Raw genomic sequence first — 24,354 nt, 5'->3', positions numbered from 1 at the left:
GGGAAGAGGGGGGCATGGCCCTCGAGCAGGCCTGGACCTCCCCTTGAGTTGTTTGGGGTGCCAACCCCCGCCCTTCCCGGCCTCAGGACCCTTCCTTTTCCCCCTCACCCGGTTAAACGGCTGACGGGGGGAAAAGTCAAGAGCCTCAGGCCAGGAAGGGTGGAAGTTGGCGCCCAAAACAAGTCAAGGAAAGGCCCCAGTTGGCCCAGGCTGAGCTTCCCCCTTTTCTGTTGTTATTGTTGTTGTTGTTGTTGTTCTCACCTACAAATTAGAACCCCTCCAATGCCTCAGAAGCCCCCTTTTCCCCCTCTCAAACCCTATCGCCCTCACCTTTCCCATCCCTGTAATAATTATTAATATAATAATAACTGGTCATCAATTAAGAATGTAATAATCACCAATAATAATACTAATTTATTATTATTATAATACTGATAATCATTCGAGAACATAATAATTCATAATAATAGTCAGTTCTTATTATTATAACACTGACAATCATTCAACAATGTATTAACAAATTGTAATAATAGAAAATTATTATTATTATTATAGTGATAATCATTCACAAATTAATAATTATTATTATAACATTGATAATCATTCAACAATATAATAACTAATAATAAATAGTAAGTTATTATTTTTATCACAATGATAATAATTCAAGACTATAATAATAATTATTATTATAACAGAAGGCACCTCATATAATCCACTTCTAAACAAATAATATCACATTATAAATATACACTAGAATCTCACTTATCCAACATAAACAAGCCGGCAGAACGTTGCATAAGTAAATATGTTGGATAATAAGAAGGGATTCAGGAAAACCAATTAGGTAATCGAATTAGGTAATCATTATACAAATTAAACACCAAAACATCATGTTATACAACAAATTTGACACAAAAAGTGGTTCCATGCGCAGTAATGCTATGTAGTAATTACTGTATTTACAAATTTACCACCAAAATATCACAATACATTAAAAACACTCACTCCAAAAACATTGACTATTAAAAGGCAGACTCCATTGCATAATCCAGAACATTACATAAACGAATGTTGGATAAGTGAGATTCTACTGTAATATGAAATAATTACTGTGGTACAATAATACACAACAATATCATCTCAGGACAGTAAATAAAGATCAACACTCTAAAAACACAGCTATTCCATCCAGGAAACAATCAGGGCCATCTAACACTTCCCACCAAAGGATTCCCCCCTTCACACAGGAAACCACCCACGCTTTGAACCTACAAGGCCATTCCGTACTCATCACTCTCTCATCTCAGCACAGTAAATAAACAACAACAGTCTGAAAACACACAAATTCCATCCAAGAAACAATCACACCCAGCTAACACCTCCCACCAAACGATTCTCCCCCCCCCCCAGGCATGGAAGCAGCCAGGCTTTGAAGGTACAAGGCCATTCCGTACTCATCACTCTCTCATCTCAGGACAGTAAATAAACAACAACAGTCTGAAAACACACAAATTCCATCCAAGAAACAATCACACCCAGCTAACACCTCCCACCAAACGATTCTCCCCCCCAGGCATGGAAGCAGACAGGCTTTGAAGGTATAAGGCCATTCCGTACTCATCACTCTCTCATCTCAGGACAGTAAATAAACAACAGTCTGAAAACACATAAATTCCATCCAAGAAACAATCACACCCAGCTAACACCTCCCACCAAACGATTCTCCCCCCCAGGCATGGAAGCAGCCAGGCTTTGAAGGTACAAGGTCATTCCATACTCATCACTCTCTCATCTCAGCACAGTAAATAAACAACAACAGTCTGAAAACACACAAATTCCATCCAAGAAACAATCACGGCCAGCTAACACCTCCCACCAAACGATTCTCCCCCCCAGGCATGGAAACAGCCAGGCTTTGAAGGTACAAGGCCATTCCGTACTCATCACTCTCTCATCTCAGGACAGTAAATAAAGAGCAACACTCTGAAAACACTGGAATTCCATCCAGGAAACAATCAGGACCACCTAGCACCTCCCAACAAAGCATTCCCCCCCTCTAACACACGGAACCATCCAGGCTTTGAAACTACAAGGCCATTCCGTACTCTAGGGCCAATTTGCAATATATTAATATATATAATAATACAATACATTGTATATACATATAATACTACTAATAATATTATAATACACTACAATATAATACTAATAACAATACTATATATATATATATATATATATATATATATATATATATCTACTACTATTGTGAAATAGTCGTATACTATTATATGTTATAGCGTAATATCCTATCATATGTCTTTAATATAATAAATGAATAAATAATACTGTATAATTTTTGTTGACGGTCACAACAAAAATAAAACCCAATGTAGATTAACCAACACCACTAAAAAAAAGCCACAGCAACGCGTGGCCGGGCACAGCTAGTCTATATATATATATAAGAGTGATGGCATCACGGCGACCCACAAAACAACAAAACTAAAGGCCCCCCAACTTCGAAATTTGACAACACAACCCATCATCCACGCCTCTAGGTTGATACAACAAAAAGAAAAGAAAAATAAAGTCCTAATTAGAGGGAGAGGAATAATTGCTTTTATCCAATTGCTGCCAGTTAGAAGGCTAAGCTCCTCCAACTTGGTCTCCTAGCAACCCAATAAAAAATAATAATAAACACCGAAAAATAATTAAAAACACTAAAAAAATTAATACAATAAAATACTATAATAACAGAAAATAACTAAAAATAATACAAGAAAATAATAAAATATAATAAATAAAAATATAACTTACAATAAAATTAATAAAAAATTGCAAATAACATCAAATAAAAATTACACAATAATTTTTAACCAATACCACCACCACTTTGCCACAGCAACATGTGGCTGGGCACAGCTAGTAATATATATATATATAAGAGTGATGGAATCACGACACCAGACAAAACAACAAAACTACAGGCCCCCCAACCTCGAAATTTGACAACACAACCCATCATCCACGCCTCTAGGTTGATACAACAAAAATAAAAGAAAAACAAAGTCCTAATTAGAGGGAGGGGAATAATTGCTTTTATCCAATTGCTGCCAGTTAGAAGGCTAAGCTCCTCCAACTTGGTCTCCTAGCAACCCAATAAAAATAATAAAAAACACTAAAAACAATTAAAAACATTAACAAATTAATACAATAAAATACTATAATAACAGAAAATAACTAAATATAATACAAGAAAATAATAAAATATAATAAATAAAAAGATAACTTACAATAAAATTAATTAAAAAATGTAAATAACGTCAAATAAAAATTCCACAACAATTTTTAACCAATACCACCACCACTTTGCCACAGCAACGCGTGGCCGGGCATAGCTAGTAACAACTATATGTTAGATTAAAACATACTGAAACATCTTGCCATTAATGAATGATGGAATACTTTCTAATTTAATTTTAAAAATGGTTAATCGTTGGATGGAATTTTGCTGGAATTACAGCCTTGGAAAAGAAAATTTTCTACCTCCCTTCCCAATCAAAGCTGATATCAATATAGTTGCAATTATTATTTTTAAACTTTGATGTGCCTTCTAGGTTTGTGCGCTGATTTTTTCTCTTGCTATTTCCTTTGGTCCCTTCGGTTCTTTGAGAGCTCGTAACGGTAAGGGCCCTTCTGGTACGAAAACCTGCCCAACACAAAAGCAAGTGGGAGCCGATTTCTGCTCCTCTTCCCTTATTTTGTATCACTGTTGAATCTTTTTGATTTTCCTTTATTTTCCTGATTCTTTTTATTTAGTGGAATTGACTAGGAGTTGGGGAGGGACCTGAGGAATGGTGGGTGGGGTGTGTGTACGCTTGGGGGCTTGGAGACAAAGAATCACCATTTTACCTCCTTTTTCTCCTTCCCTTTCTCCCCTCCAGAAAATACTTCTAGAAGATAATTATTGTTAATAATAGTAATCCTAGCAAACAGAAAGAGAATCCTACCTCTCCTCTAGAGTAGAAAGTAGAAACAGCTTTAAGGAAGCATTAAACTGAAGCAGAAAGGAGATTGCAGCCTTGCAGGCAAGTGAGGGAATTTTTAAGGTAGTCATCGCTTTTCCTCCCCTGGTCCTCCTTAAAATGCTTTAAAGCTGCTGGTTCTGGGAGAGAGGAAAGCACATGCTCCTGCCTCTCCTCTAGAGTAGAACAGCTTTAAGAAGTAGTAAATGACACTGTTAAGAATGTCATTGAGTTTGACACAATAGACTTCCAATTGTATGAGATGGATGATGAACAATTGGTTCTCTGGATGCATCATACTTCCTTTAATGTTTTATATAAAGAGAAATCAAATGACACCAAAAAGAAAATTGCATGCTTTCTGAATTCATTTTACCAGGTGTGGATCCAGTTTTCCACAAATGGAAGCTAGGTAGAAATTGACAATGTTAAACATGCTATGTTGGTTAACTTGTCCCATTCTGTGGTCTTTGTGTTTGTGCACAGCTTTGCCTTCCCAGTGACTTTCCTGTCTAAAATTTACCTTTTTCTCCATATAATAAAGCATGCCTTTAGAATGAATTGACTTCCAGTGTCATCACTAAAGTGTGATTGAATCAAAGCTTTGCCTCATGGCTTGCAGCTGTTCCAAGTTGATAATCAGGCTTGATGAGTATTGATTTGCTGAGAATAGAAACCAACATTAGTCTTGCTTTGGATCAAAAGAGACTTTTCCTTCCTTTTCATTTGTAAGTCATCACTTTAGGAGAGGGACAACTGCTGAACTACTTATTCAGAGAGGTTATGTAGAAAGTTGTTATTCAAGGCTTGTCTGCATTGATTAAAAATACGTAATCAGACACCTATTTCGTCCTGCTGAACTCACTTCAGTGTGGGGGGGGGGGGGAGGTAATCCTTGTGTTATTCTGGCCACATGGCCATGGCTGCTCCATGCCCCCCCCTCCAATTATACATGCAAACAAACTTATGCCCCATCTACACAGCCATCTAATCCAGTTTCTTATTCCAGATTATGTGCTTTGAACTGGATTATATGGAAGTGAACTTGTATAATTTAGTTCAAAGCAGATAATCTGGATTCAGAAACTGAATTATATGGTATTGCTTTACTTTTTCTTAAGCCGATTTGTATGTACTAATGCTAATCTACCAACATGCCATTACTAAACACATTAACTTTCTCCTTTTTTTAAAAAAAAAAACAACCCAGGAAATACAGCAACCTTCTGGGAGGAATGCTCGTCTCCCACTAATTATTTGTTCCCAATTATAAAACAGATATAGCAAAGCTGCCTGATGAGATGGCCTAAAATTTGGTTTTTCTGTAAGACCATGGGTAAAAGGCAATATTTTTTGAAAATGGTTTAAAACAAAAAAAAAAACCCTCCATTGCATATGAATAATTATGGATGTTGTATATTACAACAGAGCCCCTGCAAAATATGATTTCTTTAAGGATGTGTAGATAAGGCCTTTGTATGGTATATCTAGACTGTAATCTTAATAATAATAAAAGAATAATAATAAACTTTATTTCTAGACCGCCCTCTCTCCCTGAAGGGACTCAGGGTGGTATACAGAAACAAAACAAAAAGGCAAACATTCAAGGCAAACTGATCCTACCTCACACTGGTTGTGGTTTATACAGTGTGTGTGTGTGTGTGGGGGGGGGGGGGGCACTTAAGCACCATTTACACTGCCATATAAATTGCATTATATAGTCAGTATAGACTCATATAGTGCAGATTGAACTGCATTGAATTGGATTATGTGAGTGTATATTGCCATAAAAACTCGTTCAATCTAGATTGGGCCTTATGACCTCATCAGACAGGCTGATTTTCTCATGGTACACCACATGCTCTCCACTTTTGACACTGAGTCCATTACATAATGCACAGGGACCTCCAGCTGGGCTCCATGCCAAAAGGGGTGAGCAAGATGCATATGATGTGGCAACATGGGAGGTTTCCCATGTTGCCTTTGGAGCAATGGGGGGAAGCTGGGTAGTGATGCATCTCCTCGTGGGATAGGGATCCAGGTAAATCAGGCAATGTGGGTCATGAAGCGACGGGTTCTCCATGCCCTCCACCAGGACCTCATGGATTTGCCACAATGTGTGATGAATCCATAGCTCTTTGTGATAAGGTCCTTAGTCAACTGTTGATAACAATATGGCCTTTGCCTGTGAAATCCTGGATGTTTGAGACAATATAAGTAAATGTTAAGTTGAGAAAACACTATAAGATGTTTAATTATTGGGTGGTCTCCTCACTATGGTCTTCATCGTATTCCTCAAATTAGCTCCCTCTTCCCCAACAAAAAAGGCAGCATAAATTATTCTTTGCACTTGTACACAGGAATGGACTATTTATATCAAAGTTTATCTATCTCCACCACCTCCACGCTACCTATATGAAATCATACCACCTCATCATATGCGGTCAATCATGATGTCGTGCTGGCTCTGTGGGTGAAGGAAAGTAGAATTGACATGCCGTCATTGCCCTAGCAATGGAGGAGACTTCCCATGTTGCCATTCCTTCAATGGAGAAAGCTGCATGCTCCATGTGTTCATGTTTTCCCCTGTGTAAGGAGCTGCCAGAGGAGCCCGGTGAAACGGGGCATCTTTATTGAAAACATGTTGGAGCACTGGAAAACTGAACTGTTTGTTGGAAATGAAAGCTATGGACTTGTCAAAATCAGAAGAGGAATTGTCCAGGGAGACTCATTGTCCCCTCTGCTTTTCATTATTGCCATGATCCCTCTGTCAACAATCTTACAAAAAACCAATCTCGGCTATCAAACATCTAAGAAATTTCACAAAATTTCGCATCTGATGTACATGGATGACCTGAAGCTGTATGGGAAAACCGAAACTGAAATCCAGTCTTGAACTAACACTGTCCAAATCTTTAGCACTGATATCAGTATGGAGTTTAGTTTGGACAAATGTTCAACAGTGGCATTGAAGAAGTGAAAAATCATTGAAAGTGAGGGCATAAATATGCATAATGGCCAAACAATAAAGTGTCACCAGCCAGAGGCCTATAAATATCTGAGAATATTACAGCTGGACAACATCAAGCATGAACATGTGAAAACTGTGGTCAGCAAAGAATACACACAAAGGGTCAGAAAAATTCTCAAAAGCAAGCTCAATGGAGGTAACACCATCAAGGCCATAAACACCTGGGCCATACCTGTCATAAGATATACTGCTGGCATTATAAATTGGACACAGGCGGAACTGGACAATTTGGACAGAAAAACAAGAAAACTCATGACCATTCATCATTCACTGCACCCTCGCAGTGATGTTGACCGGCTATATCTGCCTAGAAGATCAAGGGGCAGAGGACTCTTACAAGTAAAACAAGCAGTCAAAGAAGAAGAACATGCCCTGGCAGAATATGTAAAGCAAAGTGAAGAACCTGCTTTGATTGAAGTCAAAAATCAGAAACTCCTCAAAGCACAGCAGACACAGAATCAGTACAAGAAAACTGTACTACAAACTAGAACAAATGCAATTAATGCCAAGAACGAAAAATCAACTGATGACCCAAAATGCAGACTGTGCAAGGAAGCTGATGAAACCATTGATCGTATCCGCAGCGGCTGTAAGAAAATCGCACAGACAGACTACAAACAGAGGCACAACTATGTGGCCCAAATGATTCATTGGAACTTATGTCTCAAGTACTACCTGCCAGCAGCAAAGAACTGATGGGATCACAAACCTGCAAAAATATTGGAAAATGAGCACGCAGATACTGTGGGACTTCCGAATCCAGACTGACAAAGTTCTGGAACACAACACACCAGACATCACAGTTGTGGAAAAGAAAAAGGTTTGGATCATTGATGTTGCCATCCCAGGTGATAGTCGCATAGACGAAAAACAATAGGAAAAACTCAGCCGCTATCAGGACCTTAAGATTGAACTTCAAAGACTCTGGCAGAAACCAGTGCAGGTGATCCCGGTGGTGATGGGCACACTGGGTGCCGTGCTAAAAGATCACAGCCGGCATTTGGAAACAATAGACATTGACAAAATTACGATCTGCCAACTGCAAAAGGCCACCTTACTGGGATCTGCACGCATCATCCGAAAATACATCACACAGTCCTAGACACTTGGGAAGTGTTTGACTTGTGATTTTGTGAAACGAAATCCAGCATACCTATCTTGTTTGCTGTGTCATACAACGTCGTTGTGTCAATAATAGTAATAATAATACTTATTCATATACCGCTCTATCTCCCTGAAGGGACTCAGGGTGGTTTCCAACATAGGTAAAACATTCAATTACCAATACAAAACATATAACACACCATAATAAAACATCAACATAATAACTATGACACAACATACTCATACAAAATTAAAACCAGTTCAATATTGATCCATTGGGTGAAGTTCAACTACCAATGGACCTATAGGTTTTAATTTTTTTTAAGGCAATGAATACTCAGAAATGGCTTGCCAGGTCCTCCTCTAGAACAGGGTCCCCAAACTAAGACCCGCATGATGGATGTGGCCCTGCAAGGTAATTTACCTAGCACTTGCCCTAAACTTTAGCTTTAGGGTCATCCCAAGTCTCAAATGACTTGAAGGCACACAACAACAATCCTAATTAATCTAACTCATCAGCCAAAAATAGGCCCACACTTATCATTGAAGTACTGGGAAGTTTATATTGGTTGAAATTGTTTTTCATTTTAAATATTGTATTGTTCTTTCACGTTTTTGTTTGCACTACAAATAAGATATGTGCAATGTGCATAGGAATTCATTCATGTTTTTTTTCCAAACTATAGTCCCCCCCCCAACAGTCTGAGAGAACATGAACTTGCCCTCAGCTTAAAAAAATTAGAGACTCCTGCTCTAGATTAAAATTATCAAAATTTGGTGGTGTGTCTCTCCTCGCTCCCATTACTGGATTCATTCCTGATGAGGTTTGTAGGTAAAGCAACCAGGTGGTCAACAAACTGGATTGTCCTTGTTGAAAGGTTTTCTGTGAAAGGCTTCATGAACCTGGGAGTTTTAAACATTTCCTTGGCAGGCCCACTTCATTCCGTTCAAAGGGCAGGGGAGAATGGGGCTGTTGTAAGTGAATTGGCATTATTGTTGCTGCTGCTGCTCCTCATTATTCCAGTTAGTAACCTGAGAGCCAACTGTGAAAATCCAAGGGTTCCACAGAACACAGTTTGAAGACCCATCCAACTGCCTTGACTGTATTTTCCCTTTAAAGGGGATTCAAGTGAAAGTGTTTGAGAACAGAAATTAAAAGCATGTTCCAATTACTAAATGGCTCTGTCCTTAATTTTATTTTTTTGAAAAAGGAAAGCCTATGCTTGTTTTTAATTATTGTTCTTTGCAGTTTACAATGGGATTAACTAACTACTTTGTTAAAAACTATTACATTTGCTTATGTGCTAGTACACATACCTCCGTAAAGCACAAAACGAAAGAAAAAACAAAACAAAAAAGTGGCACAAGTTCATACAAAATAAAAATAAAAATGGAAAGAAATACCCTTATTTACATTGCTATAATTAATTTTATGATGTCAAAGATATTGGCATCAATGCAGCTTGTAGTCCCATTTAGAGCAGGCACCTTCAACCAATTGCTGAATGGTAAGTCAACACTTTTGAGAGTCAGTGTGGTGTAGTGGTTTTAGCGTTGGGTTACAACTCAGAAGAATGGAATATGAATTCCCACTTGGCCATGGAAAGGCACTGAGTGGCCCTTGGTAAGTCTACTACAAGCTGAGTCTCAGGTCCCTTCCAGACAGGTCCTATATCTCAGCATCAGATCCCAGGTTTTTTGTTTATCTAAGAATATCTGGCAATACAGACTCATATAATCCAGTTTAAAGCAGAAAACCTGGGATCATATCCTGCAATATAGGGCCTGTCTGGAAGGGCCCTCTGTCTCAGAAGAAGGTCATGGCCAGGCCCGGCCCAACACGGCATACTGACCATGCCCCCGTGTTGGGCGCCACCTTCCCAGGGGTGCTATTGAGCCCCTGGGAGGTGGGGCCACACCTGGGGGAGGTGGGGTCGCGCGACGCAGGAGGCGGGGCGATGAAGGCCGCGGCCTGGAAGAACTCCCGCCGCACGCAGCCTGGCTGGGAGGCGAGGTTGCGCGACGAGGGGGGCATGGCCAGGTTTGGCTCCGCCTCCCGCAGGGTGCGCCCTGGAGCAGCCAGGCTGTGCGTGGTGGCAGTCTTTCCAGGCCGCGACGAAGGCCGCGGCCTGGAAGGACTCCCGCCTCACGCAGCCTGGCCGCCTGGCCAGGGCACACCCCGGGGAGGTGGGACCGGCCACGCCTCCCATGGCGTGCGCCCGCTGTGGCGGGATTCCTTTCAGGCTGCGGCCTGGAAGAACTCCCGCCGCAGCATGGCTGAGCCACGTCTGGCCCCGCCTCCCACGCTGCAGGAGGCGTGGCCACCCGGCGTGGTAGGCGGGGTTACACGCAGGAGGCAGGGCCAGTCCTGGCCCCACCTCCCACAGCGCGGGGGAGGGGGTGCAAAAAAACTTTGCGTACCCTTTTAAATTTCCTCGGGCCGGTCTTGGTCATGGCAAACCCCCTCAGAGCAACCCTTACAAAGGGCCCTCTGATGTGTTTACCATAGGGTCAACAGAACTCAAAAATGATATGAAGGCATAAACAATAGTGTCAATGCCTATGTAAATCCCCTTGATTTTATGAGCCTATATGAGTTGGAACTAATACCTGAATTTAGGTTGCAGAAAATAATGATATAAAATAACATTTAGCAAACTGGAGAGCTTCTTAGCTCCATGGGTGGAGGAGAATCATAGGTAAAGGTTTTCCCCTGACATTAAGTCTAGTTGTGTCCGACTCTGAGGGTTGGAGCTCATCTCAATTTCTAAGCCGAAGAGCTGACGTTGTCCGAAGACACCTTTAAAGTCATGACTGCATGGAGCGCTGTTACCTTCTTGCCAGACCTATTGATCTACTCATATTTGCATGATTTTGAACTGCTAGGTTGGCAGAAGCTGGGGCTAACAGCAGGAACTCAAACTGCCAACTTTTTGGTCATCAAGTTCAGCAGTTTAGCAGTTTAACCTGCTGCGCTACCTGCGGCTCCAAAGTCTAACTTTAAAAATATATATATTTCTGACCATGTTTTTAAAAACATATGTTTGACTCAAATTCAATGATAAGTATAATAAAAACAAAAAGTACACTGCGGTTCACTGTTTCATTTTGCCTATATTGTAGAGAAAACACTAAGTGGCTAAATGCAGAATTACAGCATTTTGACATAATTAACAGCCATGGCTCAAAAGTATAGAATCTTGTGATTTGTAGTCTTGTTAACTATTTAGAACTCTACTGCCATAACAAATTATAAATCCCAGGATCCTGTTTAATTGAGCCATGGCAGTTAAAGTGTTGTCAAACTGTTATAATTCTACATCTTGGCTATACTGATTTCTTCCAACTTAATTTCTGAATAGAATCCCTCATGGGATAAACTTCATGACCAACCTCTTGTAGTTCTTGCACCATTTCACAATTAAATTTCAAAGCTTTATTGATTAGATGTGCAACAGACAGAAAAAATCACTTCTATTTGTATGACTTTGTTTATTTTATTATAAGTTGATACATGACAGTGGAAAAGCAATAATAAGAACAATAGGTTTATTCATCTATCAACAAATTTCATGCCTGGCTGATCACAAGAGTGTGAGAAAAATGTGTCATGAGGGTTACATGAGTCCCTTTATGCCCATTTTGCAGCCCCTGAAGCCAGCCCAAAACACCCCTTAAATTACTCTAAAACTATTTTAAAAGAGACAACCCCAAATGGACCCCACTCTCAAAACTGCAAAATATAGCAGTTTTGTTGCCTTAGCCAACACAAATGTGAAAAGGGCAAACATGAAAATAGAAATGATGTCACTTCTGATGTCAGTTTGGTGTGGTTGTGGCCCCAAGCAGAATTGATTATTAATAATCAGATTACCTGTCAGATGTAGTGCGTGACACTACTTTATTGTAAAAAGCCGGTGGAATGTATTGGAAGAAATCTGATCACCAAAGACTAATAATTTGTTTCAGTAGTGATGCAACTGAAACAAAATTAAATCACTTTATTCATGCCTAACTTTCAAGAGCAAGGAGTCCAATGTCAATATTTTGGACAAGATACACTGACAAGATACAGATATTTTGGACAAGATACAGAGCTATCTTGCTTGACTTTGTTCGGTATCCTTTAATTTTGGTATCCTGGACTTGCAATTCTAGAAGGTTCCTTACATCTCGGGACCAGTTTTGGTGAGGGAGCAGTGGACTGTTGTGGGATGAAAGAGCCAAGAAGCTACTTCATATGAGGAGACTTCTGCTCCACCATCTCTGGACCAAAGTCATTCAGATTTGGATCCTGACATCATAATTCCAGAATTTAACAATTACTTCAAATGATAATATTTCCACAGAATAATATCAAACCATTCTATGGTGAAGAAATGTCACATGTCTTGTTGGCTTAGACATGGTAAATTAAAAAGTGGACCTACCCTGTACTGTAGTTCATTTCTGTGCTGATGTGTGGGGGTACTGCCCGCTAGTCAGTTCTGGAAGCATGGCTGTGCCAATCCTTTGCTGAATATGCTGAACGAACAAATACATAGAATCATAGAATCATAGAATTGTAGAGTTGTAAGATGTGTTCACCCTATCAAGTGAAGGGCTGCCTGAGCAGTTCCTCCACTACAGCAAATCACAGCATTTAAAAACAGAACATAGAACATGGTGACAGCAGACAAAGCCCTGTAGAATCCGATGACATCAGGGAGGCAGTTTGGAAAGAAGGAGTTGCTGTTTTCCTTCAACTTGGCTTGGGCATAAGCTATATTTCTCACCAAGGAAAAGCTACTGTTTTACCTTTTCTGAGGACAGGAACTTGCTACATCCTTTAAAGTGGTAAGCTCTCTATCAAGCATAACACAAGTGACTATGTGTTGCAGGGTCTTGATTTATCCTGTCTTGGTGTGTGAAATGATTCTAGACTCAGCGAAAGGCACAGAGAAACAAACACCCAAATTGGGTATACTATATATTTCTATCTGAGCATAATTTTTTGTGGGGATAGATATTAGCCCTGGTTAATTCTTGAGTGGGAGACTACAAATTAATCCCATGTGCTGTAGGCTATATTTCAAAGGACACAACAGGCCAAGCGATCTCGGAAGACTCCTTGCCTAAGAAAACCTGATGAAATTCATGGGATTGTCATAAATCAACAGGCAACTTGAACATACACACATCTCTCCTTTTCTCTCAAACTTACTTACTTAGATGATCCCTTGTAGCTCGAGGATGATGGTCCTCCAGGTTCAGTGTCTTGGCTGTAGGCAGAGCCGGCCCTAGGTATTTTTCAAGTGTAGGCGAACAGAATTTTGGCGCCCCCCCCCCCCCCCACAAACCAATCACTGAAAAATAAAAGCGTTGGATAAGCGAAAATGTTGGATAATAAGGAAAGATAAAGGAAAAGCCTATTAAACATCAAATTACATTATGATTTTACAAATTAAGAACCAAAACATCATGTTTTGCAACAAATCAATAGAAAAAAGCAGTTCAATACATGGTAATGTTATGTAGGAATTACTATATTTGCAAATTTAGCACTAAACATTGAACAGGGATATAGGGCAGTGTGGACTTAGATAACCCAGATAGCCCTCAGTATTAAAAAAAACTCTAAAATCAGGACAATAAATAAAGAACAACACTCTGAAAACAGAAGAAATCCAGACAGTAAACAATCAGGGACAGCTAACTCCTCCCAAAAAAAGATTCTTCCAGGCCTTGAAGCCACAGGGCCATTAAATGCTAATCAAGGTAATTAATTACAACATTCACACCTGCTTCAAAGAAAAGTTCTTTCTCCCACCCTGGACCTTCTACAGATATATAAACCCCACATACCTAGCTTTCAAGTTCCCACAGACCTCACAATCTCTGAAGGCCCCAAAGGTGGGCTCCCGTGGTGCGAAGGTGGGTCTGCGCCGGCCGGAAGGCCCAGCATGGGCACCAGGAGGCCCAGTGTGGCCGCCGGAAGGCCCAAAAGAGAAGGAGTTGGAGAGTGGTGCCCTCCTCTCAGGACGATGGCGTCCCAGGGATGATGGCGCCACAGGCAAGTGCCTAGTTTGCCTTATGGTTGGACCTCCTCTGGCTGTAGGTGGCTGTGGAGCCCTATTTTTGACCCACATGTTCTTCCACAGTGAGGACACTGGTTTTCAGACGGAAGGCAGTCCTGGTCAGGGTTGGCTTGACACGCCTTCCTCTTGGCACGTTTCTCCCTTTTGCCCCCCATTCATGCCTCTTTGAATTCCACTGAACTGCTGGTCATAGCTGACCTCCAGTTAGAGCATTCAAGGGCCAGGGCTTCCCAGTTCTCGGTGTCTATGCCACAGTTTTTAAGGTTGGCTTTGAGCCCATCTTTAAATCTCTTTTCCTCTTCCACCAACCTTCAGTTTTCCGATCTTGAGTTGGGAGTATAGTGACTGCTTTGGGAGATGGTGATCAGGCATTTGGACAATGTGGCCAGTCCAGTGCAGTTGATGGTGTAGGAGCATCGTTTCAGTGTTGGTGGTCTTTGCTTCTTCCATCATGCTGACATTTGTCTACCCGTCTTCTCAAGAGATTTGCAGGATTTTTCGGAGGCAACGTTGATGGAATCTTTCCAGGAGTTGAGTGTGACATCTGTAGACAATCACACTTTTTCACTTTTCCCCCTCAAAGAGGCTGGATAGATGATACAGCAGTGCCATTAACTTGAGATAGAATCTGAAATGACCTCAATGTGACAAAGGAGGATGTTGGAAAGATTGACTTTGCTTGTGAATCACCACCATTTTGTAGAAGTGACAAACACCAGGCAAAGAAATAGGAGTTCTCAAGGTAGCTGCAGATGTAATCAATAAAGTGGCTAAATGGCTTGCCATAGTGACTAGCACAGTGGTGGGAAAACCTGATCTGACCATGGTGGTCTGATCTAACCATGGTGGTCCATGCCTTAGTTACCTCTAGACTGGATTATTGCAATGCGCTCTACGTGGGGCTGCCTTTGAAGATGGCCCGGAAATTACAATTAGTACAACCCTCGGCAGCCAGGCTTCTAACTGGAGCGAATTACAGGGTGCGTTCAACGCCTCTGTTTAAGGAGCTCCACTGGCTGCCGTTTATTTTCTGGGCCCAATTCAAGTTGCAGGTTATCACCCTCAAAGCCCTAAACGGTTTGGCATCCACCTACCTTAGAGACTGCATCTCCCCCTATGAACCCGCACGTTCTCTTTGCTTGTCGGGGGAGGCCCTTCTCTCGCTCCCACCCCCCTCGCAGTTGCGGTTGGTGGGGATGAGAGAGAGGGCCTTCTCCGTCGTGGCCCCCCGGCTTTGGAACTTGCTCCCTAGAGAGATCAGGCAGGCCCCTACCCTCCTCTCCTTCCAGAAGAGCCTAAAAACCTGGCTCTTCCAAAAGGCCTTTGATGATTAATTGTTGTGGGCTTGATTTATCTGCCCATTCTACAATAGCTCCATTGTTGATGCTTTGCCATTATTACATTGCACTTCATTGTCCATTTTAGCTTTGAAACTACCTCTCCCCATTTTGGAATATTCTGCACTTTGGCCTAGATCTGTGTATTAGTCTCTTATTTTTAACATTTTATGCTGTATGTTGATTTTAATGACTGTTTTATTGATGCTGATGTTTTTATTGTTGGGATATTTGTTTTATTGTTTTGTTGTTGTATTGTTGTATTGGGCCAGGCCCCATGTAAGCCGCCCCTAGTCCCTTCGGGGAGATGGGGTGGGGTATAAAAATAAAGTTGTTGTTGTTGTTGTTGTTGTTGTTGTTATTATTATTATTATTATTATTATTATTATTATTATTATTATTATTATTATTAAACCTGGCCTTCCAGATATTCTGGGTTACAACTGTTCTTAGGCCAATATGGTCAATGATAACAAGCAGTGGAGCAATAGTCTGAAACATGGAGTAGGTCAAAGGCTCACCATTCCTGGGAAAGGATAAAAAAAGGATCATGCAAAGTGCTTCTGGGCATGCATGGGATGGTGGGCCATCTTCTAATTTCTCCATATAGCAGCAGCTCTTTCTACCTCTTGGGCTTTGGAGGGTCCATAGCATATTTTGAGTGTTAGTGGATGTGAAGGGAGGTACTTTTAGAAAGGAGAGGCTGCTAATTCACCCTTTATTCTCAACTCTTTGGGTGCAATAGTGCTATTCCTCAATTTCCCCATACAATGCTACAATTATTTCCAACTACCAATGCCTGCTAACAGCCATTTCATTTATACAATTAATTGCAAAGTAGCTTCTTTTCCAAATTATTCAGGGGAAGAAATCTACACGTGCACAGATATGCCTTAGTGCCAAAGACAATTAGCTCATAAGCAGTGGTATAAATTAAATTGCTGAACTGCTAGGTAAATGGAATGGTCACATACATAATTGTTAGGCAGACTTTTTGCTGATACCACTAGAATGTTTTTGCAGTTTTTAGACACAAAAACAATGAATCACAATTTGTTTTCTAATTTGTTTTTGCCATATGTGAATGATAAGGTTGTTATGGCCGGAATAAACTGTAAATGCCTGTTTTATTAAAGACCAGTTTTATGTAGTTAAATACTGGTGTGAAAATACTGGGGAGAAGAATAGCTTTTCAGTGAAAGTCAGAACCGAGTGGATTTTTTGCAACTATGGTATATCCACAACTTTGGAGGCTAATGCAAACAATGTACCTTCTTCTTCTTGACATGATAGTATGTTAGGATGTTATTTGTTTGATTGTTTGATCTTGTTTTTATCTCTGTAATTGGGATACAAAGTGGTTGTTTCCAATGTTTCCTCCAGACTCAAGACCAACTGAAGACATTAATGCAGCCATAGGCAAAGGCATCCTTCTCTATGAACATGAGCCTCCTTGATTGGCAACACCTTAAAGTTCTCCAATCATCCCGAAGGACATAGACTTGTTTAAAATCTGTAGGTCAGGCTGTGTGACACAATGAATACCAAGATTTGGAAAAAATCAAAGTCCTCATGCAGGAGTATTTCAGAGTATTTGTCATATGAGGCAGCTGCTTTACACTGCCTAATGAAATGGTGGATCACAAGGACTCCTGATTATGTATAATTTGACTTAATGAGATTCTCCCTTTTTATGGGAAATACTGTTACTATATATTTAGACACACTGTAATGCCCAGGAAGTGTGTTGGATCAACACTATTTGCATCTCCTCTGTTTCCAATATTGACAATCCCTTCACACGGACAGTGACAAGCAGCAATAGCATATGACTCTCACATCAGTAGGTTGTGGAGCTGAACAGCTTTTTTGAATTGGGTTCAGCACCTTAGATAGTTCCTTTAAACATTATATAGAATTTTCTGTCCCACTAGCAAGGAAGCCATCAGTTGTCATGGGTGATAAATCTACATAGAATGGATCTCTTTGCTCTCTACATGGTTAGGTTGTTAGGTTGTGTCTGTTTTTGTGGAGAACACACACAGACACCAACTCATTGTTCTGTCCATAAGAACATTGATAGAACCAGTGGTAGAAGAACTTGTGCACTTCCTTTTTATTTTTGTTCATCTTGCTCCCATGAGTAATCAGGGTTTTGCTGAATGCCACCTACTTTCTGAAAGAAGGACAAAACACAAATATTTCTATTTCTTCAAATTATAGCCTTGGAAATATAATTTTGGAATAACAACTCCTGGAATAGTTCAGGCACAATGCACACTGACTAGGAGATTCTTGGTGTTTTAAAAATGAAACTTCCCAAGCTCTGGTCCAGATGCTTATTTCTCCCATAGTAAAGGTAAAGCTTATGCCTTGACATGAAATCTAGTTGAGTCCGACTAGACCGGGGTGATGCTGATCTCCATTTCTAAGCCGAAGAGCTGGTGTTGTCCGAAGACACCTCCTAAGTCATGTGGCTGGCATGACTGCATGGAGCACTGTTACCTTCCCACCGAAGTGGTACTCATATTTGCATGTTTTTGAACTGCTAGGTTAGCAGAAGCTTGAGCTAACAACAGGAGCTCACCCTGTTCCATGGATTCGAACCAATGACATTCTGGTCAGCAAGTTCTGCAGCTTAGTGGTTTAATCCGCTGCGCTACCATGGCCCCTACTTCTCTCCTATTAGTTGTGAAGTTGACAAGTTCATATTTGGCACAATTGCTTGAAAAATCACAATGTCTTATGATTACTTATCAATTGAAGCAACAGAATCTGTTTTTCACAGCTGAGATAAGTTATTATTAGTTTGTGCATTTTTGTAATTTTTCCTTCTGCAAATGTGAGTAAATTAATAGGTACCACTCTGGCGGAAAGGTAATGGCACTCCATGCAGTCATGCCGGCCACATGACCTTTGAGGTGTCTACAGACTATGCTGGCTCTTCAGCTTAGAAATGGAGATGAGCACCAACCACTAGAGTCGGACACAACTAGACTTAATGTCAGGGGAAAATCTTTACCTTTACTTTAACAGTCCTATGTTGATCCCATGGAATTGTTTCCACTGGTGATAGACAGAGGGGGCTTCAGTTCATGGGCAGTTATGTACAGAGCAAATGTTTAAAGGGAGAGCAAAAAGGAAACTAGAAAAGAATCTACCAATGACTCCCCTTTGTATCTTGAGTATCAGACATTTTTAGAAAATGCTGGATACTGTGATGTTTTGAGCACTGCTTTTATCTTCACTGATGGTGGTGATATGTTTGCAAACGGTTCCCTAAAATTCTTCCCTTGAACATGGCATGAATCTCTGGATTGTTCAGGAGAAGGCTACATTCCTTTCAATTGATACATCATTTCAATGCTGGATTACTGACATACAACATTCCAAGTGTGTTGCCATTTGATGTAACTGATCCACAGGATGTACTTTTCACCTTTATTATTGCATGGCAGTGAGTTGAGGTGGGAAGAATGGAAAATAAGGCACTCCTAGCAATGGAAAGTGAAACAAATTTGCTTTGGGAGGAGAGTACAAGAACTAAGAATGCTATGGTAGGATTTTAGGGTGGCAGGGGGAGGAGGGGAGGGTAAAAAGTCAAGGAAATCAAGATGAAAAGGAGCCAAATAGAGGTCAGGCAATTTTGGGCTGATCTTTTCTCCTCCTTCTCTCTCTGCTCTTGAAATCTCTTATGTTCTTATGAAGAGCAATGACCCTTGAAGGATCTGTTTGATGGATTGGGCAACTCTAAATGTACGATGCAGGTGTGCATTTTTCATGGATGATACAGACAGAGCTACTAGCTCAAGATCAGTATGGTTTGCATGGCTCTTTCATAACCCCCTTTGCACTTGCTAATAGACATTCTGCTGGCTGTCAGGGTGGGATAATGAAAATGAAGCCAAGCAAAGACCTGCAACCTCAATCCATCAGGGATAGTTATCTTCTGTTAGAACTGTCTGTAAGACTTAGCAGTAACAAGCCAATGCCACTCTCACATTCCCGTCCATTTGTTTTTCAAAAGGAAAGACAGCCAAAGCCACAATTGTTCACAAATCTGTTGTTCATCTGCCAAAATCACTCTCCAGAAGAGCTGCTCTTCTCTCCAGATCTTTTGTAACCAAGTTGTGATTTATTAACTAAGCAGTAGAAATAAATGTTATGCATTCTCTTTGGATTCATGAATATGTAATGCTGGTTCAGGCATAATAATGGATCACCATTTCCCCTCCCTCCCCCCTTTTAGGCACCATGATGTTCATTTATATATACATGTTCATTTATTGATGCTCCCTTGCATTTACCTCCTTATTATTCCTAAAAACACCAAGACCTAAAATTTTGTTAGAGCTACTCATTGAATCTAAAAATTAATCTCTGTATTTTGAAAAATCTAGTATTTTTTATCTATTCACTGAAGTTCTATATACTCCATATTGCATTTTGTTTTGTTTGGTTACACAATTATATTCCATTGTTTTCAATTTACATCGTAAAGGTAATAGACTTGGGCCCATATTAGTCTGAACGAAAATGATTTGTAGTTTTTGGTGACTCATTTTGCATAATATCCAAAAACAGAATGGGGACAAGGGAGACGGAAAGCTCGGCAAAATGGATTCAGAGAGCCAGATTTTATTTATTAGTACTGGAGAGGGTAGAGTTAAGTCTGCATATACCTGAGCCAGGGATCTGCGTGTCATTTCTCCCTCCTCTCCACGGCAGCAGGAGTGTCCATTTCTTTTTGGAGTTTCCTAAACTCCTCCTCCAGAGAGGGCCCTGGAAACTCACTTTCCCAGCAGCACTTTCATAAAGCAGGCATTGAAAACGTCCCGTCGGAGCATGTTTTTCTCACTCTGTTTCTCAGCCAGTAAGAAGCCTGGTGGTGTCCATGCTTTGATAAGCTGAGAATGGACACAACCGGTGACTACAATTCCCAGAACCCTCTCCTGTTTATAAAATGTTATAGTTAAAATCTAAAATAATTCTAAAAAAAATAGTAGACTTGTGAATTGTTTTGAAACTTGGCAGGCCTTCCAAATAAAACCAGTAAGGTCAATCCAGTATAGTTAGTTACCAACCTGAGCTAGCTTAGGTTTATGTGTGTGAAGAGATTATAATGGAAAGACTGGCTTGGGAGAGACCATATTGGCCTTCAATAGAGGAATGAGTAAATATTGTTGTAATGGAAATCTCAGTACAATATTAAAAGCTAGCCCATTTGCAGATACTCATAATTGTCTTCTTCAATAGTGTAATACCCTCTCTTGTGCTTGTGGTATTGGCCAGCAATTCAAAATATTAATAGTCTCTGGAGTGGATGCACATTTGTGTCAATTATGCAGATGGCCAGCTAACCATTGCATAAAGCAGCTCAAGCTTTAGAGAACAAAGGCAAATATCTGGATTATACAGGGGCTGGGTGTATTTGATGCTCTAGGGGGCATGGTTGCTGCAACTCCCCAACCATACTGCTCAAATCTTGGAGTGCTCATGTAATTAATGTAATTAATTTAAATCCATGAAACAATAGAGAATCAGCAAAGTAGAGATGAGCATCTGAAGATTCTGAAACAAATGCATGTATCAAAAAGAAAAAGAGAGAGTAATTGTATAGTTATGCTTATCGTTTTTATTGTTAATTGCATTTAAATAATGATTTTCCTCCACTGAAAGTAAAATAGTACACATAGCTCCCCTGCTCTCCATTTTATCCTTGTGTCATCACTGTGTGAAAGGTAGATAAGACAGAATTAGAGAAAAGAGGGAGGGGGGAGGGAGAGAGATTGACTATTCCAAGGTTATTCAGTCAGATTTGTGGATCATTGTAGACTAGAACCTGGATTTCTCAGGTCCTGATATAACATGTTTAATTCCTACTCCACACGTACCTCTGTGGGCTCATCACTCCCATGTATCTAGTTACTGCTAAGAGAAGTAAAGCTACCCACTCCTCCGCCCTCTCCGCAAGAGTCTATAAACATTTGCCAGACAGTATATCACATTACTACTAGCGGACTGGGTTGTTGATGCATGGATGATGTGAGCCTTTTAAAAATTGCTTGGGCAAGCCCTAATTTTGCGTGAGAGTATTTTTTTTTTTTAAAAAAAAGAAAGACTCAAACCGAGGTTTTCTTTTGCATTAACATAAAACTCCCAAGGACATTCGCATTGCAGTCCTTCATTAAACTGCTCTTTCATGCTTGGCTTTGTCTACGAAACTCCTTGTCAGACTTGTACTCAGAGGATCAAGCATGCCTGTTGGACAGACTGACAGGCTGATTTGCCAGGGAATGTTGCAATTATAACCTGTGTCAAGCTTTCCCTGCCAATTGCATGCAATCGAATTAAAAAAAGAGTGGGGAAGAGAAGTGGGGCCAGAGGGGAGAAATGATAGCATCATTTCCAGCTGCTCTGGGTTGTCACCCAGTGTTTGAGAAAAGTTGCCTTTGATTTTCTCCCGTCCTGAAAGTGAAGGGACAAACTGAAACAAGCAGAACCATCCTGCATCTTTTCCAAAAGAGTGAAAATCACTTAAGCCGTATATTTGCATTATACACATTAAACTAACAGAGGAGGCTATTTACAAGACTTCCCTAAACGCTTAAATCTATTTTTGTGGACAAAAGGATTTTAAGTTAATTTATTTTGCCAAACGAATAATTTAAAGCAAGTTAGCATTTTGTTGACAGAATTATGATGAAATTCATTTTGTCGGCATAATTGATTGAACAGATAGCAGAGGCATTTCCTCGGCAGAATGAAGTATGTGCAGCAATTGTCAAACAGCATTGCCTGGGTGCTCTCAGATCAGTCAGTCAACAAAATGAATACAAAATCCTTTTGTCCACAGCCCAAAGGGTAGGTGTTAATTATTTGGGAATTGGATTCAAAGCCAAATTATCCTCTGCTGAGCACTGATAAAATTTTATTCTGTGGATGAAGTATGCTTTTGCTAAGGAAATGTTAATGTTGCAAATTCCTCTGGAACAAAATCATAATGCTGTGCCGTATTCCAGAAGTGCAAATGTATCCTGCTCAACATCATTTATTAAAGTCATGGGCAAAACTTCAACAACAAGATTCTATGCTTTGCGCTCTTCATGAAGCTTTATACATACATAGTAACTGAGACACAGTGCTCTAAATCAAATGACTGTAGTCAAGGCTAGAGTAGACCTACTAAATCAATTGAGAGCAGTGTGTGGGGAAAAGACCTTGGAGTCCTCGTGGACAACAAGTTAAACATGAGCCAACAATGTGATGCGGCAGCTAAAAAAGCCAATGGGATTCTGGCCTGCATCAATAGGGGTATAGCGTCAAGATCCAGGGAAGATCCTGCTCCCCCTCTACTCTGCCTTGGTCAGATCACAACTGGAATACTGTGTCCAATTCTGGGCACTGCAGTTGAAGGGAGATGTTGTCCAGAGGAGGGCGACTAAAATGATTAAGGGTCTGGAGAACAAGCCCTATGAGGAGCGGCTTAAAGAGCTGGGCATGTTTAGCCTGCAGAAGAGAAGGCTGAGAGGAGACATGATAGCCATGTACAAATACGTGAAGGGAAGTCATAGGGAGGAGGGAGCAAGCTTGTTTTCTGCTGCCCTGCAGACTAGGACGCGGAACAATGGCTTCAAACTACAGGAAAGGAGATTCCGCCTGAACATCAGGAAGAACTTCCTCACTGTGAGGGCTGTTCGACAGTGGAACTCTTCCCCAGACTGTGGTGGAGGCTCCTTCTTTGGAGGCTTTTAAGCAAAGGCTGGATGGCCATCTGTCGGGGGTGCTTTGAATGCGATTTCCTGCTTCTTAGCGGGGGGTTGGACTAGATGGCCCATGAGGTCTCTTCCAACTCTACTATTCTATGATTCTATGATTCTATGAATTAGATTTTCCTATTTATCAAGTAATCATGTAACCATTAGTTTACTGAGTCTACTCTAGTTGAGACTAACCAACCGGATTCCATCTACTAAGTTTCTAACATAGGGTGACCAGAGCTTGGAGAAGTTACTGTAAGAGTTTCTAGGCATTATGACCATAGGTAAAGGTAAAGGTTTTCCCTGATGTTAAGTCCAGTCGTGACTGACTCTAGGGGTTGGTGCTCATCTCTATTTCTAAGCCGAAGAGCCGGCGTTGTCCATAGACATCTCCAAGGTCATGTTTCCCTGAAAATAAGACATCCCCTGAAATTAAGACCTAGGAGGAGGGAGCTGCCACTGCCGAGGAAGGCGTGCTGAGGCTGTTAGGAATTGTGGGAGTTGAAGTCCAAAACACCTGGAGGGCCCAAGTTGGTCCATGCCTGTTTTAGCTGCTAGGCCTCCCTCCCTTCTTCCCAACAATCGTAGTTTCCCCTCACAGCCTCATTCGCACTCATTGCTTTGGTCGCTCCCACTTTACCTCAGAGCGGAGACTTGGCCTCGGCACTGGAAAAAAACCACCCACGAAGGCGGAGGAGGCAACGGCATGCCCGCTTGCTCTCTTGCCTCAGGAAGTGGGCACCACTGCCAGCAATGCCCGCCTAGGCCCCGCCAGGGATGCACACGCCCTTGGGACCATAGAGCATTTCGGAGGCCCGGGCTAGAGCGTGTGAGCCCGTCTGCGACCCAGCACCATTTTAACCATAGAGCCCTCCCCCCTTCCCTTTCCTTTTGCTCACGCACTCTTGCCCGGGTCTCCAGAGCGCTCTATGGCCCCAAGGGCGCGCACATCCCTAGCGGGGCCTAGGTTGGCATTGCTGGCAGTGGTGCCCACTTCCCGAGGTGAGCAAGCAA

This window comes from Anolis carolinensis, chromosome 1 (genome assembly GCF_035594765.1).
Source record: "Anolis carolinensis isolate JA03-04 chromosome 1, rAnoCar3.1.pri, whole genome shotgun sequence".
Classification (NCBI taxonomy): domain Eukaryota; kingdom Metazoa; phylum Chordata; class Lepidosauria; order Squamata; family Dactyloidae; genus Anolis; species Anolis carolinensis.
The sequence above is the reverse complement of the archived record's forward strand: the minus strand, read 5'-3'. Positions refer to the sequence as shown.